The 18860-nt window shown below is 41.8% G+C and overlaps 1 pseudogene; it reads left to right on the forward strand.

The window, feature by feature from the left end:
- The first annotated feature begins 12099 nt into the window (after positions 1-12099).
- Positions 12100-18860, forward strand: part of LOC139369376 (sulfotransferase 6B1-like) — a 29317-nt pseudogene continuing 22556 nt past the window's right edge.

Here is an 18860-nt window from a genome sequence, read left to right on the forward strand (position 1 = left end):
GACTACTGACTTGTAGCACTCACGTCTGTAGCCATAAAGTGCTTTGAAAGGCTGGTCATGGCTCACATCAACACCATCATCCCAGAAACCCTAGACCCACTCCAATTTGCATACCGCCCCAACAGATCCACATACGATGCAGTCTCTATTGCACTCCACACTGCCCTTTCCCACATGGACAAAAGGAACACCAATGTGAGAATGCTGTTAATTGACTACAGCTCAGCGTTCAACACCATAGTGCCCTCAAAGCTCATCACTAAGCTAAGGACTCGGGGACTTAACACCTCCCTCTGCAACTGGATCCTGGACCTCCTGACGGGCCACCTCCAGGTGGTAAGGGTAGGTAACAACACACCCGCCACGCTGATCCTCAACATGGGCCCCTCGGGTGCGTGCTCAGCCCTCTCCTGTACTCCCTGTTCACTCATGACTGCACTGCCAGGCACGACTCCAACACCATCATTAAATTTGCCAATGACACAACAGTGGTAGGCCTGATCACCGACAACAACGACACAGCCTATAGGGAGGAGGTCAGAGACCTGGCCGTGTGGTGCAAGGACAACAACCTCTCCATCAACGTGATGAAGACAAAGGAGATGATTGTGGACTACAGTAAAAAGAGGACCGAGCACGCCGCCATTCTCATCGACGGGGCTGCAGTGGAGCAGGTTGAGCGCTCAAGTTCCTTGGTATCCACATCACCAACAAACTAACATGGTCGAAGCACACCGTGACAGTCGTGAATGGGGCATGACAAAACCTATTCCCCCTCAGTAGACTGAAAAGATTTGGCATGGGTCCTCAGATCCTCAAAAGGTTCTACAGCTGCACCATCGAGAGCCTTTATACCAGGCAGTGTCAGAGAAAGGCCCTACAAATTGTCAAAGACTTCAGCCACCCTAATCATAAACTGTTCTCTCTGCTACCACACGGCAAGCAGTACCGGCGCGCCAAGTCTAGGACCAAGAGGCTTCTAAGCAGCTTCTTCCCCCAAGCCAAAAAACTCATGAACATCTTGTCAAATGGCTACCCAGACTATTCGCACAAAAAACACAGCCCAAGAAGAAATGCATTGTTCGGACTAGTTCGTGTCTTCTACTACAACTTTTGCTTGTTTTGTTCCGTTCTTTGATTTCACTATCATTATCACACACTTCACTTGCCACACTTTCGGATTCAAACATCGTTGCCGTTTCCTCCTCAAAGTCGTAAATTGTGACTGGATGAATGTGTGGTCAAAATGTATATTGTTGCTCAAATGTTTTACAGATCGTATCATAAAAGTAGCCATAAAACATACGTGGCGGATTTTGAGACACAACATACTAGGCCGATTTTTTTTGTGGTCGCTTGTCCCAGAAAACCCCTAACTAGTCGCTAATATTTATGTTTAAGATTAGATATCAGATGTAAGATTACAGCTCGTGTTCACTAGCACGCGGTAAATTGCTGTGTGCCGCTTACGCCGCCCGGGGTGGCTTGCTATTTTATTTATTTTACCTTAATTTAATCAGGTAGGCCAGTTGAGAACAAGTTCTCATTTACAACTGTGACCTGGCTAAGATAAAGCAAGGCAGTGCGACAAAAACAACAGAGTTACACATGGGAAAAACAAACGTACAGTCAATAACACAATAGAAAAATCTGTATACAGTGTGTGCAAATATAGTAAGGAGGTAAGGCTATAAATAGGCCAATAGTGGCAAAGTAATTATAATTTAGCAATTTACACTGGAGTAATATATGTACAGATGAGGATGGGCAAGTAGAAATACTGGTGTGCAAAAGAGCAGAAAAACCAAAACAAATATGGGGATGAGGTAGGTAGTTGGTTATCCAGGCTATCCGGGCTAAAGCGTCTGGTGTCTGAGCTAAAGGTAAAGACCGCTAGCAGTGGCTAACAATAACTAAATAGCAAGTAGCTAATTAGCTGGCTAGCTGTTGATGTAGATTCCAATTATAAGGTCTAAAAAAATAGAAGATCCGTGAGGCGGGTTGCAGGAAGGAATATTTAATTCGAACATGGAAAAAATAAATTTAAATATAATGAAATGTATACGTAATGATAGACAACATATGTCTATGTAAAATGATAGACAATATTTGTAGGTTAAAGCTGGAATCCTTAGTGGTGAAACTGCCATTTCCATTTGCGATATTACAACAACAAAGAAGTTCCTGCAAAAACAATATATATACACTGCTCAAAAAATAAAGGGAACACTTAAACAACACAATGTAACTCCAAGTCAATTACACTTCTGTGAAATCAAACTGTCCACTTAGGAAGCAACACTGATTGACCATAAATGTCACATGCTGTTGTGCAAATGGAATAGGCAACAGGTGGAAATTATAGGCAATTAGCAAGACACCCCCAATAAAGGAGTGGTTCTGCAGGTGGGGACCACAGACCACTTCTCAGTTCCTATGCTTCCTGGCTGATGTTCTGGTCACTTTTGAATGCTGGCGGTGCTTTCACTCTAGTGGTAGCATGAGACGGATTCTACAACCCACACAAGTGGCTCAGGTAGTGCAGCTCATCCAGGATGGCACATCAATGCGAGCTGTGGCAAGGAGGTTTGCTGTGTCTGTCAGCGTAGTGTCCAGAGCATGGAGGCGCTACCAGGAGACAGGCCAGTACATCAGGAGATGTGGGGGAGTCCGTAGGAGGGCAACAACCCAGCAGCAGGACCGCTACCTCCGCCTTTGTGCAAGGAGGAGCAGGAGGAGTACTGCCAGAGCCCTGCAAAATGACCTCCAGCAGGCCACAAATGTGCATGTGTCTGCTCAAACGGTCAGAAACAGACTCTAGCAGGGTGGTATGAGGGCCCGACGTCCACAGGTGGGGGTTGTGCTTACAGCCTAACACCGTGCAGGACGTTTGGCATTTGCCAGAGAACACCAAGATTGGCAAATTCGTCACTGGTGCCCTGTGCTCTTCACAGATGAAAGCAGGTTCACACTGAGCACATGTGACAGACGTGACAGAGTCTGGAGACGCCGTGGAGAACGTTCTGCTGCCTGCAACGTCCTCCAGCATAACCGGTTTGGCGATGGGTCAGTCATGGTGTGGGGTGGCATTTCTTTGGGGGGCCGCACAGCCCTCCATGTGCTCACCAGAGGTAGCCTGACTGCCATTAGGTACCGAGATGAGATCCTCAGACCCCTTGCGAGACCATATGCTGGTGCGGTTGGCCCTGGGTTCCTCCTAATGCATGACAATGCTAGACCTCATGTGGTTGGAGTGTGTCAGCAGTTCCTGCAAGAGGAAGGCATTGATGCTATGGACTGGCCCGCCCGTTCCCCAGACCTGAATCCAATTGAGCACATCTGGGACATCATGTCTTGCTCCATCCACCAACGCCACGTTGCACCACAGACTGTCCAGGAGTTGGCGGATGCTTTAGTCCAGGTCTGGGAGGAGATCCCTCAGGAGACCATCCGCCACCTCATCAGGAGCATGCCCAGGCATTGTAGGGAGGTCATACAGGCACGTGGAGGCCACACACACCACTGAGCCTCATTTTGACTTGTTTTAAGGACATGACATCAAAGTTGGATCAGCCTGTAGTGTGGTTTTCCACTTTAATTTTGAGTGTGACTCCAAATCCAGACCTCCATGGGTTGATAAATTTGATTTCCATTGATCATTTTTGTGTGATTTTGTTGTCAGCACATTCAACTATGAAAATAAAAAAGTATTTAATAAGAATATTTCATTAATTCAGATCTAGGATGTGTTATTTTTAGTGTTCCCTTTATTTTTTTGAGCAGTGTATTTAGTCAGCCACCAATTGTGCAAGTTCTCCCATTTAAAAAGATGAGAGAGGTCTGTAATTTTCATCATAGGTATACTTCAACTACGACAGACAAAATGAGAAAAAAAATCCAGAAAATCACATTGTAGGATTTTTTATGAATTTATTTGCAAATTATGGTCGAAAATAAGTATTTGGTCAATAACAACATAAGTTTATCTCAATACTTTGTTATATACCCTTTGTTTGCAATGACAGAGGTCAAACGTTTACTGTAAGTCTTCGCAAGGTTTTCACACACTGTTGCTGGTATTTTGGCCCATTTCTCCATGCAGATCTCCTCTAGAGCAGTGATGTTTTGGGGCAACACGGACTTTCAACTCCCTCCAAAGATTTTCTATGGGGTTGAGATCTGGAGACTGGCTAGGCCACTCCAGGACCTTGAAATGCTTCTTACTAAGCCACTCCTTCGTTGACCGGGCCGTGTGTTTGGGATCATTGTCATGCTGAAAGACCCAGCCACGTTTCATCTTCAATGTCCTTGCTGATGGAAGGAGGTTTTCACGCAAAATCTCACGATACATGGCCCCATTCATTCTTTCCTTTCCACGGATCAGTCGTCCTGGTCCCTTTGTAGAAAAACAGCCCCAAAGCATGATGTTTCCACCCCCATGCTTCACAGTAGGTATGGTGTTCTTTGGATGCAACTCGGCATTCTTTGTCCTCCAAACATGACGAGTTGAGTTTTTACCAAAAAGTTATATTTTGGTTTCATCTGACCATATGACATTCTCCCAATCTTCTTCTGGATCATCCAAATGCTCTCTAGCAAACTTCAGATGGGCCTGGACATGTACTGGCTTAAGCAGGGGGACACGTCTGGCACTGCAGGATTTGAGTCCCTGGCGGCGTAGTGTGTTACTGATGGTAGGCTTTGTTACTTTGGTCCCAGCTCTCTGCAGGTCATTCACTAGGTCCCCCCGTGTGGTTCTGGGATATTTGCTCACCGTTCTTGTGATCATTTTGACCCCACGGGGTAAGATCTTGCGTGGAGATTATCAGTGGTCTTGTATGTCTTCCATTTCCTAATAATTGCTCCCACAGTTGATTTCTTCAAACCAAGCTGCTTACCTATTACAGATTCAGTCTTCCCAGCCTGGTGCAGGTCTACAATTTTGTTTCTGGTGTCCTTTGACAGCTCTTTGGTCTTGGCCATAGTGGAGTTTGGAGTGTGACTGTTTGAGGTTGTGGACAGGTGTCTTTTATACTGATAACAAGTTCAAACAGGTGCCATTAATACAGGTAACGAGTGGAGGACAGAGGAGCCTCTTAAAGAAGAAGTTACAGGTCTGTGAGAGCCAGAAATCTTGCTTGTTTGTAGGTGACCAAAGACTTATTTTCCACCATAATTTGCAAAAAAATTCATTAAAAATCCTACAATGTGATTTTCTGTTTTTTTTTCTCATTTTGTCTGTCATAGTTGAAGTGCCATATCAGTCAAAACATGCATTGCTGATGTTAGTTTTGAAGAATTGTCTTTGATTTGATCAAAAGCTTTGATCAAGGCCAAAACTGGGTCTGCAAAACTTTCATTGCTCTCAACCATGTTTTACCACTCCTTGCACAGGCACTGAAACTCTGACAGGAAGTTTACGTGCTTTGAAGCTGAAAAAAAGCTGACTTTATCCAATTTGACTACTGAGTCTTTTCACATATGGCTACACATATTGAGGTGTCTTTTTCTAATACTTACCCTATAATAATTCACTAAATCATTGCGCACGTTACCCATCATGAAAAACATTCAGTGACCAGCTTATTAGGGACACCCATCTAGTACCTGGATTCAGAACAGCCTGAATTCTTTGAGGCATGGATTCTACAAGGTGTGAAATTCAAACACTGCTCAAATGGTATTAAGGGACCTAACTAGTGCCAGGAAAACATTCCCTACATCATTACACCACTGCCACCAACCTGTACCATTGACACCAGGCCATGGACTCATGATGCGTATGCTAAATCCTGACAGCCATCAGGATGACACAACAAGAATCGGGATTTGTCGGACCAGGCAATGTTTTTACACTCCTCAGGCCAGTGGTGGTGACCACGTGCCCTCTGGAGCAGCTTCTTGTTTTTAGCTGATACAAGTAGAACCCGGTGTGGTTGTCTGCTGCAATAGCCCATACATATGTCAAGGACTGACAAGTTATGCGTTCCCGAGATGTCACTCTGTGCCGTTATTTGTCTGTTTTGGCCCGCCAGTTAGCTTGCACGATTCTTGCCATTCTCCTTCGACCTCTCTCATCAATAAGCTGTTTTCACCCACAGGACTACCACTGACCGGATGTCGCACCATTCTCGGGAAACCCTAGAGACTATCATGTGTGAAAAGCCCAGGAGGCCGGCTGTTTCTGAGATACTGGAACTGGCGCGCCTGGAACCGCCGATCATACCACACTCAACATCGCTTAAGTCACTTGTTTTGCCCATTCTAATGTTCAATCGAACAGTAACTAAATGCCTCTATACCTGCTTTATATAGCAAGCCACGGTCACGGAACTCACTGTCTGCAGGAGCTAAATATTTTCTTGAACGGGGTGGTATACCTAATAACTGACCACTGTGTGTATATTGAGTCAAATATTACAGACAGTAGCGTACACATATCATTAAAATACTGAACAATAATAAAAACCCAACATGTAACAATTTCAAATATGTTACTGTCACGACTTCTCCCGAAGTCGGTTCCTCTCCTTGTTCGGACGGTGTTCGGAGGTAGACGTCACCGGTCTTCTAGCCATCGCCAATCCATTTTTCATTTTCCATCTGTTTTGTCGTGTTTTCCCACACACCTGGTTTTCATTCCCTCATTATGTGTTGTGTAATTAACCCTCTGTTCCCCCCATGTCTTTGTGTGGTATTGTTTGTTGTAAGTGCTTGTGCACATTGTTGTCTGGTGGGCGATGGGATTTGTACCCATTCTTTATTATTCTGGATGCCGGTGGTTATATATATATATTAAACTGCTCCGGTTATTACCCAGTTCTGCTCTCCTACGTCTGACTTCGCTGCCACCAGTGACGCACACCTTACAGTTACAAATCATATAAGAAAATCAGTCAAATTAAATAAATTCAAAAGACCCAAATCTATGGATTTCACATGACTGGGAACACAGATATCCATCTGTTGGTCACAGATACTTTAAAACATCCCAGGCATGCTCAATGAGTGACATGTCTGGTGATGTCACGATTGTCTGAAGGAATGGACCAAGGCGCAGCATACTTAGAGTTCCACATGTTTAATAAATATGCAACTCACCAAAAACAAACAGAAGAAAATGAAACGTGATGTTCTGGGCTGGGCTGCTCACAGGCAGCTACACAAAAACAAGATCCCACAAACAACAGGTGGGAAAAGGCTGCCCAAATATGATCCCCAATCAGAGACAACTATAGACAGCTGCCTCTGATTGGGAGCCATACCAGGCCAGCAAAGAAATAGAAAACATAGATTGCCCACCCTAGTCACACCCTGACTTAAACAAATAGAGAATTAAAAGGATCTCTACGGTCAGGGTGTGACAGGTGAGTATGTAGGCAATGAAAGAACTGGGACATTTTCAGCTTCCAGGAACTGTGTATAGATCATACAATTTTGTCAGCTAGTGAATGTCAAGCAAATAACTGCCAGTCTCACGGTAAACTACCTTTTAATTAGGATAAATACACAAATACATAATTAGCATAAATACGTTTTAGAATCTCCTGGCTTCCACGCATAGCCTACAAGCCACTGATGCAGACCAATGGAGCCTCTACATTTCCAAAAGACTAATAAATAAATGTAATGTAGCCTACCCCATCACAACAAATCCATTATCTATTTTAGACAGGTCTAAAGAAAGATGACATGAAGAAAATGTAGTCTATTTCAGAAGAACAGAATAGCATACTCTGAGTTGTTCTTATGTTAGGCCCTGATACAGCTATGCCATATGGCTGTGGACTACACTCATTTATTTAGCAGACAAGATTTGCTTAGAATTCCGTGGCATATATATATTTTCTTATATTATGAAGAATACAATTGAACATAGCTCAATAAAATTGAAAGGATATTTTCTTCAAACAATTTCAAAGGAAGTGCGTACATGCGGTTATTCTGTGTAGAGGGGTTAACAAATAAACTGTTCCTCCTATATGCTTAATTGAGTTATTTATGCAACTTTAGTTGTGATACAAACGTTGGGCTATTGTTGTTTTTGAATACCCATACTAACATACTTAATGAGACTATATACTACATACTATATACTATTAGTTAATTTTAGAATACTGTAAATGAACGGTATACTTTCAGTTGAGTATACTAGAACTTTGCATGTCCACCAGAAGTTGATGCTGTTGCTATGCAACTTCTTGCTAGCTTGTTAGCATAACAAATGAATAGCTAGACATCTTGCGACTTCATTAACAATGTATATTAAGAATGCACAATGACTATACCACTTAGCTAAGCTAGAATGACGTGAATAATCAAGTCAATAGGTTGCATTCAACTTGTCCTTCTGTGCAAAAAAAGAAATATTCCAAACATACTCTGGGACAGTTGTGGGATGCAATTGATCCCAAATTAATACAACCACTTGCATCAAAAACCTTTTCAAAGCAATGAGCCTGATCATTTAGCTTAAAATGTTGATGAACTATTTGGCAATTTTTTTCCCCATTATAAGCACAGCAATCAAATCAAATTTTATTTGTAACATGCGCCGAATACAAAAGGTGTAGTAGACCATACAGTGAAATGCTTACTTACTGTACAAGCCCTTAACCAACAATGCAGTTAACGAAAAATATATAGAAATATCACAAATAATTAAGTTGCAGCAATAAAATAACAAATAGTGAGGCTATATACAGTGGGTTCCGGTACAGAGTCAATGTGTGGGGGCACCGCTTAGTCGAGGTAATTTAGGTAATATGTACATGTAGGTAGAGGTAAAATGACTATGCATGGATAATAAACAGAGAGTTGCGGCAGCGTAAAAAATGGGGGGGGGGGGGGGGGGCAATGCAAATAGTCCAGGTAGCCATTTGATTATCTGTTCAAGAGTCTTATGGCTTGGGTAGAAGCTGTTAAGCCTTTTTGACTGAGACTTGGCGCTCCGATACCGCTTGCCGCGTGGTAGCAGAGAGAACAGTCTATGACTAGGTTGGCTGGAGTCCTTGGCAATTTTTTGGCCCTTCCTCTGACACCGCCTGGTATTGAAGTCCTGGATGGCAGGAACCTTGGCCCCAGTGACGTACTGGGCCGTAAGCACTACCCTCTGTAGCGCCTTACGGTCAGATGCTAAGCAGATGCCATATCAGGAGGTGATGAAACCAGTCAGAATGTTTTTGATGGTGCAGCTGTAGAACCTTTTGATGATCTGGGGACCAATGCTAAATCTTTTCAGTCTCCTGAGGGGGAAAAGGTGTTGTCGTGCCCTCTTGATGACTGTCTTGGTGTGTCTGGACCATGATAGTTCATTGGTGATGTGGAAACCCTCGAGCCGCTCCACTACAGCCCCGTCAATTTTAATGGGAGCATGTTCGGCCCGCCTTTTCCTGTAGTCCACGATCAGCTCCTTTGTCTTGCTCCCATTGAAGGAGAGGTTGTTGTCCTGACACCACACTGCCAGGTCTCTGACCTCCTCCCTATAGGCTGTCTCATCATTGTCGGTGATCAGGCCTACCACTGTCGTCTGCAAACTTAATGATGGTGTTGGAGTCGTGTTTGGCCACGCAGTTGTGGGTGAACAGGGAGTACAGAAGGGGACTAAATACACACCCCTGGGGGGGCCCAGTGTTGAGGATCAGTGTGGCAGACGTGTTGTTGCCTACCCTTACCACCTGGGGGCGGCACATCAGGAAGTCCCAGATCCAGTTGCAGAGGGAGGTGTTTAGTCTCAGGGTCCTTAGCTTAGTGATGAGCTTCGTGGGCACTATGGTGTTGAACGCTGAGCTGTAGTCAATGAACAGCATTCTCACATAGGTGTTCCTTTTCCTTTCATGGCTACCGACATGAGTGCTACAGAGCATAATCATTTAGGCAGGTAACCTTCGCTTCCTTGGGCACAGGGACTATGTTGGTCTGCTTGAAACATGTGTATTACAGACTTAGTCAGGGAGAGGTTGAAAATGTCAGTGAAGACACTTGCCAGTTGGTCCGCGCATGCTTTGAGTACACGTCCTGGTAATCCGTCTGGCCCCTCGACTGTGAATGTTGACCTGTTTAAAGGTCTTGCTCACATCGGCTAGGAAGAATCAGGAATTACTCAGGGCAACTGTCCAGGCCCTTTACTTTTTTCAATCTTTAATAACGACATGCCACTGGCTTTGAGTAAGTGTGTTTATGTATGCGGATGACTCCGCACTATACACGTGAACTACAACAGCAACTGAAATGACTGCAACACTGAACAAATAGCTACAGTTAGTTTCAGAATGGGTGGCAAGGAATAAGTTAGTCCTAAATATTTCCTAAACTAAAAACAATGTATTTGGGACAAATCATTCACTAAATCCTAAACCTCAGCTAAATCTTGTAATGAATAATGTGGAAATTGAGCAAGTTGATGTGACTAAACTACTTGGAGTAACCCTGGATTGTAAACTGGTCAAACATATTGATACAACAGTAGCTAAGATCAGAAGTCTGTCCAAAATAAAGTGTTGCTCTGCCTTTTCAACGGCACTATCAACAAGGCAGGTCCAACAGGCCCTAGTTTTGTCGCACCTGGACTACTGTTCAGTCGTGTGGTCAGGTGCCACAAATTGTAATTGGCTCAGAAGAGGGCAGCACGGCTGGCCCTTGGATGTACACAGAGAGCTAACATGAATAATATGCATGTAAATCTCTCTTGGCTCAAATTGGAGGAGATATTGATTTCATCACTACTTGCATTTGTGAGAATGTTGAATGCACCGAGCTGTATGTTTGAACTACTGGCACACAGCCTATAGGTCTCTTCACAGTCCCCAAGTCCAGAACAGACTTTGGGAGGCGCATAGTACTACATAGAGCCATGAACATGGACCTCTATTCCGCATCAAGTCACTCATGCAAGCAGTAAAATTACATTTTAAAAATAACCTTATGGAACAGCTATGACAGTGAAGATACACAAACACAGGCACAGACACATGCATTCACACACACGATAACATATGCGCTATACACACACGTACACTTGGATTTTGTGTTGTAGATATGTGGTAGTAGAGTAGTGGCCTGAGGGCACACACTTATTGTGTTATGAAATCTGTTGTGAATGTTTTGTAATGTTTTTAAAATTGTATAACTACCTTAATTTTGCTGGACCCCAGGAAGAGTAGCTGCTGCTTTGGCAGCAGCTAATGGGGATCCATAATAAATACAAAAACTAGCAATGGCAGACTGGGCAAGTGCCCAACCCAATGTCCCCAACATACAGAAGTCGCACAATTTCAGTTTATGTAAGAAAACAAGCAGTTGAGAGGGTAGAGAATCATCTAAAATGTGCATCTCAAAGGTGCGAGCTCTCCACTGGCTTCCACAAGATCCCATAGCCATTATGTCAAATAGGATGAGGGGGAGGGGGTAGAGTTGTTTATGTTGCTGCAATTCGCCTAGCTTTCTCAAGAGGAAAGCAAAATTAGGCATAGGACCTTTTAATAGGAAGACATTTTTAATGGAAAACACTTATGTTTTAAGTATCTTTTGAATCTGGCATTGAACAAGCTTTGTCAAGCTGATGTAGTCATGTGAAGGATACAAGCGTCATACATTTGTGACTGGAAAATGGAATGTAATCTTTGAAAATCTCTTTCAACGGGCACACCTCCATATGCTTAAACTTAGATAACCCTCAACAAGAGAGAGTGTAGTCACAGTGACAACGCTATTTGCACGTGTGAGTTGGCTGAGCATTGATGCATTGTTTGAGTAAGAGCAAGTATGAGTGTGTCAGTGTTAGTGTGTAAGTCATTAACATTCCACGTGTGTTGTCCTGTGTTACTTTTTCTTTCAAGAGTATTCCAATTTACTGAGACAAATCTAACCTAGACTGGAGTTGAACTCTCACCCATTTTATGAGCAAGTGACTCTCTCCAAATCAGTCACTGTGCATAGGTCACTGTGCGTAGTCCCTCCCTTCAACAATATCACACCAGAGAACTGGAAAGTCCTGTTTTACTGTATGGGCTGGGAAAACAAATACTAACACCTTTTTTTTGCAGCTCCATTGTGGACTGAATACATAAATAGGCTGTCATTAAGTCACCAGGATACAAAATGAGCAAACCAATGTCTGCGCAAGGCGTGTCCAAAATGGACGAGGCAAAGAATGTGAAGGATGAGAATAAGATGTACTTGCACGAGGGGATCCTCTACTCTACAATCATGAGTCCCCCAGAAAATCTTAAAAGCCTGAAGGAGCTGGAGGGCAGACCCGATGACATTTTACTGGTGGCCTACCCAAAATGTGGTAAGTGAAACCATCCCTGCTGTTGTGGTAGTTAGTGTGAACTGGATTAGATAGTGGAAATATATTTTGCTGTCAAATAAAGTGCCGGACACAGTACTGCTGTTATACAGTGCATTGCGAAAGTATTCGGCCCCCTTGAACTTTGCGACCTTTTGCCACATTTCAGGCTTCAAACATAAAGATATAAAACTGTATTTTTTTGTGAAGAATCAACAACAAGTGGGACACAATCATGAAGTGGAACGACATTTATTGGATATTTCAAACTTTTTTAACAAATCAAAAACTGAAAAATTGGGCGTGCAAAATTATTCAAGAATACAAGAACTGTCTCAAATACCTCCACTGATGGAGTTTTTCTCTCCGGACATGCAGAAGGTATGTATACTGTAACAGTTTCCAATAACAGAACTAAGTCCATACCTAGTCAATCAAAATCCCTCTCTTTATCAGACTTGCTTTCAATGACACTGACAGATCTTTAAATTAAATGTGATGTAAAAACTCTGCCTAATAGACATACCTAAAAGGTATTTTTAAATGTTTTATTACTCGCTCACTGGAATTGTTAATTCTTGAATTTACTTTTGTCGCTACCGATTGAGGTAAATCAGCCTTTAGTTTTTACCCGCCACACACACTGAACATTTTCAGAATAACCTACAATAGGATGCACTAGTGCCTTTAGTGCATTTCAAACTATTTGTAATTGACCTGTTCAAAGGAATTTTTATTTAACTAGGCAAGTAAAATCAAACATTTTATTTTTGTATTTCTCATGCTCCTGCCTTTTGATTGTTATCATTCTGCCACTGGTTAAGAGCATTGGTTCAGTAACCAAAGGATCGCTGGTTCGAATCACCAAGCCTACAAGGTGAAGAATCTATCAATGTGCCCCTGAGCAAGGCACTTAACCCTAATTGCTCCTGTAAGTCGCTCTGGATAAGATCGGCTGCGAAATGACCATTTATTTTCATGTAATTTTTTACAAATGATGTACCTTGTGGTTTTCTGCTGCATTTTGGTATGCCATATGATAAGCTACTAAAACATTTGTCCTTTCCCTCTGTTTATTTTCAAGGTGGTGGGAGAAATGCCCTCTCCGCAGTTACTGGGCACACATTTGCACCCTGATAACATCCCTGGCACTTTTATTGCGAAGAAAACAAAGGTCGGTGTTAATAACTTTACTAAAGAACATGTCACAATAATTTGAATCTAGCCTCCCTTCCATTGTGGAGTGCTCAATCTAATGCAGTCTGGGAATTTTTCTTTTTCTTTTTAGAATAACAGGAAATGAATACGATATGAAAGTGACATCAATTTCACCTCAGTATCTTTTTGTAGACTATGAATGAGCCTCAAATTTGTATCGACAATGAAAACACAGTAAATTAAGATATAAAATGTATACTTATATTTATGGGTGAATTTACTTTTTCAATGTGTTTGATGGCCAAGAAGAAGCACAGAGCCGAAAAGTTACAACTGTTTAATTTCAACTACACACATGAACTACAACTCCCAGCAGCTGTGCAATGCCTCTCTCTCGACAGCTTGCCATTTGTATTTTTATTTACGTTTTTCAGAAAGTACTGGCTGGCGACGTTCAGATAAAAAACTACGAAATCTAATATAAAACGCATAAAACGGCCTGTACCAATTACTGAGGAGTGGCTTCCGTCTGGTCACTCTACCATAAAGGCCTGATTGGTGGAGTGCTGCAGAGATGGTTGTCCTTCTGGTAAGTTCTCCCATCCACAGAAGAACTCTAGAGCTCTGTCAGAGTGACCATCGGGTTCTTGGTCACCTCCCTGACCAAGCTCCTTCTCTCAGTTTGGCCAGTCGGCCAGCTCTAGGAAGAGTCTTGCTGATTCCAAACGTCTTCCATTTAAGAATGATGGAGACAACTGTGTTCTTGGGGACCTTTAATGCTGCATAAATGTTTTGGTACCCTTCCCCATATCTGTGCCTCGACACAATACTGTCTCGGAGCTCTACGGACAATTCTTTTGACCTCATGGCTTGGTTTTTGCTCTGACATGCACTGTCAACTGTGGGACCTTTAAAAGATAGTTGTGTGCCTTAACAAATCATGTCAAATCAATTGAATTTACCACAAGTGGACTCCAATCAAGTTGTAGAAACATCTCAAGGATGAGCAATGGAAACAGGATGCACTTGAGCTCAATTTCGAGCAGAGTGTCTGAATATATGTAAATTTGCTCAAATTCAAAAAACCTGTAATCACTTTGTCATTATGGGGTATTGTGTGTAGATTGCTGAGAAAAATGTTTTATTTCATACATTTTAGAATAAGGCTGTAACGTAACAAAATGTGGAATACTTGAATACTTTCGGAAGGCATTGTGACAATAAACTGCATTCATCCATCTGAATATTGTGTGAATAAATGCAACAGGCCTTGTCTGTCTCTGGAGGAATCTAGTCAAGGTAGCGAACCTTGTATCACCACTCAGTATGATTGTGAACATGAATGTGTCTAACTTGCACCTTAATGCAATTATTAAGAGACTAGATACAAATAGCTAATTCTGCCGACCAATGTTCTAGCATTATATTATTGAGGCAAGCATATAGACAACTACCAATAGACCTACTAAATGATAAACGTAGAGTCAATTGAATAATGACTCTGTAAAACTGATGCATTTACTAAATTCCACTAATATAATTTATTAGTCCCAAAATAATTGACACTCAAACAATTACATTGCAAATGAAATACATGATGCATCTTAGCATGTCTGTGTTATTCTGTAATGTGTTGTCACGGTGCTGACTTTTGCCCAATACCTGCAGCAAAAGCCTCTACCCCGTCCTCTGGCTGGGCAGAGTACTTTAGGATTTTAGTTACTTCGGTATAACAAGGGACTAGCCGTGCGGCCCTACCAACCCTTCTATTTATTCGTAATGGCCCTTCGCGTGAGTTTAGTTTGTTCCTTCGTTCACGTTGTCACTCCCTTATTTTCCGGTCTAGTATGAGGTCTTGGATAGATATACTCCTATTTAAATATTCTAAGTATTATGGATTCCTCCTATATTTCCTTACTTTCAAGTTTCTTTACCTATGTATATATCAATACCTAATAACTTATTATATTAGTTATTATGCTCGTCAGCTAGTAGTCACTTGGAAACTAGTATTGGTATATGTTTTGACTCTCCTAAAAATATATTATTGTCCACACAATGAAATATTCTTTAGTGCAATCACTTTCACCTATAACCAGGGTCACTTTCTGTTCAGTGAGAGTGTCAAAGGCATTTGCTCTCCAGATCGTTAATCTGGCCTAGTTGTCAAAGTTTCAAGCTTTTATTAAGTCACTCTGTTTTTGTCTTATACACATTCTTACAATTCAATGGTAATACAGTTTCTTAATACAACAATAATGCTCAATCAATCCTTAATGCTTTAAGCTATGCCAGATAATTTTTGCAAAACTTTAAATGCGTTAACACTTCTAACAATATTGACTAAAATAGCAAAAAGAGTTCAATTACCTTAAATGCTCAGCCCCTTGGTCACTTTCCTGTAATTGGTATTTTCTCAGCAATAATGCTAGATTCCGAATTCCAATATCTTAATACACTTCCAACTCTGTGTATAGACCCAATATATTGTAACTGGTATTTGGCTGTGTCCTTGTATTGCTAATCACTTCTGGTCATGATGTATCACTGTGTGATTGCCGCTTTGTCTGTGATCAAGAGGTGTCTAGACCCCTGTGTTTCGGAGACTCAGTTTCGGGTTCATAAAGTTCAACCAGGTAGCTTCAGATAGTGATCCAATAAGTACTTAGTCAAAATTATCCAGTTCTCAAACATTGTTCTAGTCTAACAAAAAGCGTATAGGGCAATAGTAAATTTACCTATGATGATTCTCCATATGAAGTCTGTCTCATATGTCAGTGAGGATCATGGCTCTCTCATGATCTCTGCTCTCTTTATATACCTTTTTACAGGGGAAGTTCGCAAGTTTCTGGAGCTGTGTCTAAACGGTAGACCACTATAATGTACTCTTAGACCTGTGTCTAAACGGTAGACCACTATTATGTACTCTTAGACCTGTGTCTAAACGGAAGCTTCCTATTACAAATCTAGGTCATGCAATACTAACTCCCACATTGCTGCATCCGTGTTACTGTTGGCTGATTCTACTCGATGATACCAGCTGGTTGTTTCTACCACTGGAGGTGGCGTATGTGCCGTGTCAAGCGTCAGCTGGGAGAAGTCTATGATAGGTATCTCCTCTGCTTCCCCCTGTTGTCCAGTTTCTGCAGGTGTGGTCCATGGTTCCAGGAGGTCCCATGGATGCCCTGTGTTGTTGTCCCCATTTCTTGATGGAGTGGCATATTCTTTTTGGCTCTTGTCACAGTATCATGTAATGTGTCTTCAGTTCAGAATAATCTCTAAGAGGATAAACGTTGTGTGTGGTACACACAGGAGCGTGGTAGCAAGTTCTCAAAGTATAAAACAATGCACTGCTTCCCTTTTAACCAAATTCAAGCAGAAACTCGCCCCCAACCTGAATTAGCATTTCAACTCAGCAAAAAAAGAAATGGCCCTTTTTCAGGACCCTGTCTTCCAGAGAGAATTCATAAAAATCCAAATAACTTCACAGATCTTCAGTGTAAAGGGTTGAAACACTGTTTCCCATGATTTTTCAATTGACCATAAACAATTAATGAACATGCACCTGTGGAATGGTCGTTAAGACACAAACAGTTTACAGACGGTAGGCAATTAAGGTCACAGTTATGAAAACTTTTGACACTAAAGAGGCCTTTCTACTGACTTTGAAAAACACCAAAATATAGAAAGTACTTAATGCAGCTGGTGGCTACAACAGATACTCACTGTCACTTTTGATTTTGACCCCCCTTTGTTCAAGGACGCATTATTCCATTTCTGTTAGTCACGTGTCTATGGAACTTGTTCAGTTTTTGTCTCAGTTGATGAATCTTGTTATGTTCATACAAATGTTCACACATGGAAAGTTTGCTGAACATGAACACAGTTGAAAGTGAGAGGACATTTATTTTTTGGCTGAGTTTATTTGCACTTTGCTAGTAAAAACAAAAGACAGGAAAACACAACCAGATTATAATCTAATCATTCCAATTCAAATGACAGGAACGGACCCCTGTGTCGATCCTCTTTGAACTATCCACCGTCCGACAAACAAAATAACACTGTTTCCCTGTAACAATAAATGCATAGAACTTACAGTACAATAAACACACAGTACAACATGTCAAAATGTATAGCTCTTTATAAACTCTTGAAATAATCCAAACATAAATGTAATTCACGCAGAAACATTCATTACATTTTCATCTGTCTTCACATCTCCAACGGTGTCCATGCTCCCAGGGTTCTGGGGGAACGTCCCTTCCCGGAGAAAGCCACAGATAAGATGTGTTTAATCACTGTGATAGCCTACAAATGGTCTGCCATCCAAACAATGTCATAAACTGCGATTGAGTCATCACGTTGTGCTCCCACGCCAGCAAGTCGCCAGTTGCGAGTATCACCTTCTCTCTTTCTTCCACTACATATTCTTCCCATTAGACTTGTCCAATAACGCCTCTCGCTCAGACCACTTACAGATTGTTCTTTACTAAGAAGCTATTTTGTCACTTTTTGACCATTTTAATTGAAAACAATCGCAGTAAGGTACGTAGCCTTTTCCTGCAGACAATGACATAGTGGCCTAATGGAATATTATTCATATTTTTTATCATTTTGTAATTATACTGAACAAAAATGCAACATGCAACAATTTCAATGATTTTACCGAGCTACAGTTCATATAAGGAAATCAGTCAACTGAAATAAATTCATTAGGCCCTAATCTATGGATTTCACATGTATTTCACTGCAGGGGAGCAACCATGGGTGGGCCTGGGATGGCATATGCCCACCCACTTGAGAGCCAGGCCAAGCCAATTAGAATGAGTTTTTCCCCACAAAAGGGCTTTAGTACAGACAGAAATGCTCCTCAGTTTCATCAGCTGTCCGGGTGGCTGGTCTCAGATGATCCCGCAGGTGAAGATGCCACATGTGGAGGTCCTGGCCTGGGGTGGTTACACGTGGTCTGTGTTTGTGAAGCAGGATGGATGTATTATCAAATTCATTCAAGGGTTTTTCTTTATTTTTACTATTTTCTACATTGTATAATAATAGCGAAGACATCAAAACTATGAAATAACACATATGGAATCATGTAGTAACCAAAGAAGTGTTAAACATATCAAAATATACTCTATATTTTAGAATCTTCAAAGTAACCACCCTTTGCCTTGATGACAGCTTTGCACACTCTTGTCATTTTCTCAGGTGTAGCCCTTACTGTGAACCACTTACTTACAAGCCCTTAACCTCTTGAAGCTAGGGGGCACTATTTTTATGTTTGGAAAAATAATGTTCCCAAAGTAAACGGCCTATTTCTCAGGACCAGATGCTAGAATATGCATATAATTTACAGATTAGGATAGAAAACACTCAAAACTGTCCAAATATTGTCTGTGAGTATAACAGAACT

This window comes from Oncorhynchus clarkii, chromosome 17 (genome assembly GCF_045791955.1).
Source record: "Oncorhynchus clarkii lewisi isolate Uvic-CL-2024 chromosome 17, UVic_Ocla_1.0, whole genome shotgun sequence".
Classification (NCBI taxonomy): domain Eukaryota; kingdom Metazoa; phylum Chordata; class Actinopteri; order Salmoniformes; family Salmonidae; genus Oncorhynchus; species Oncorhynchus clarkii.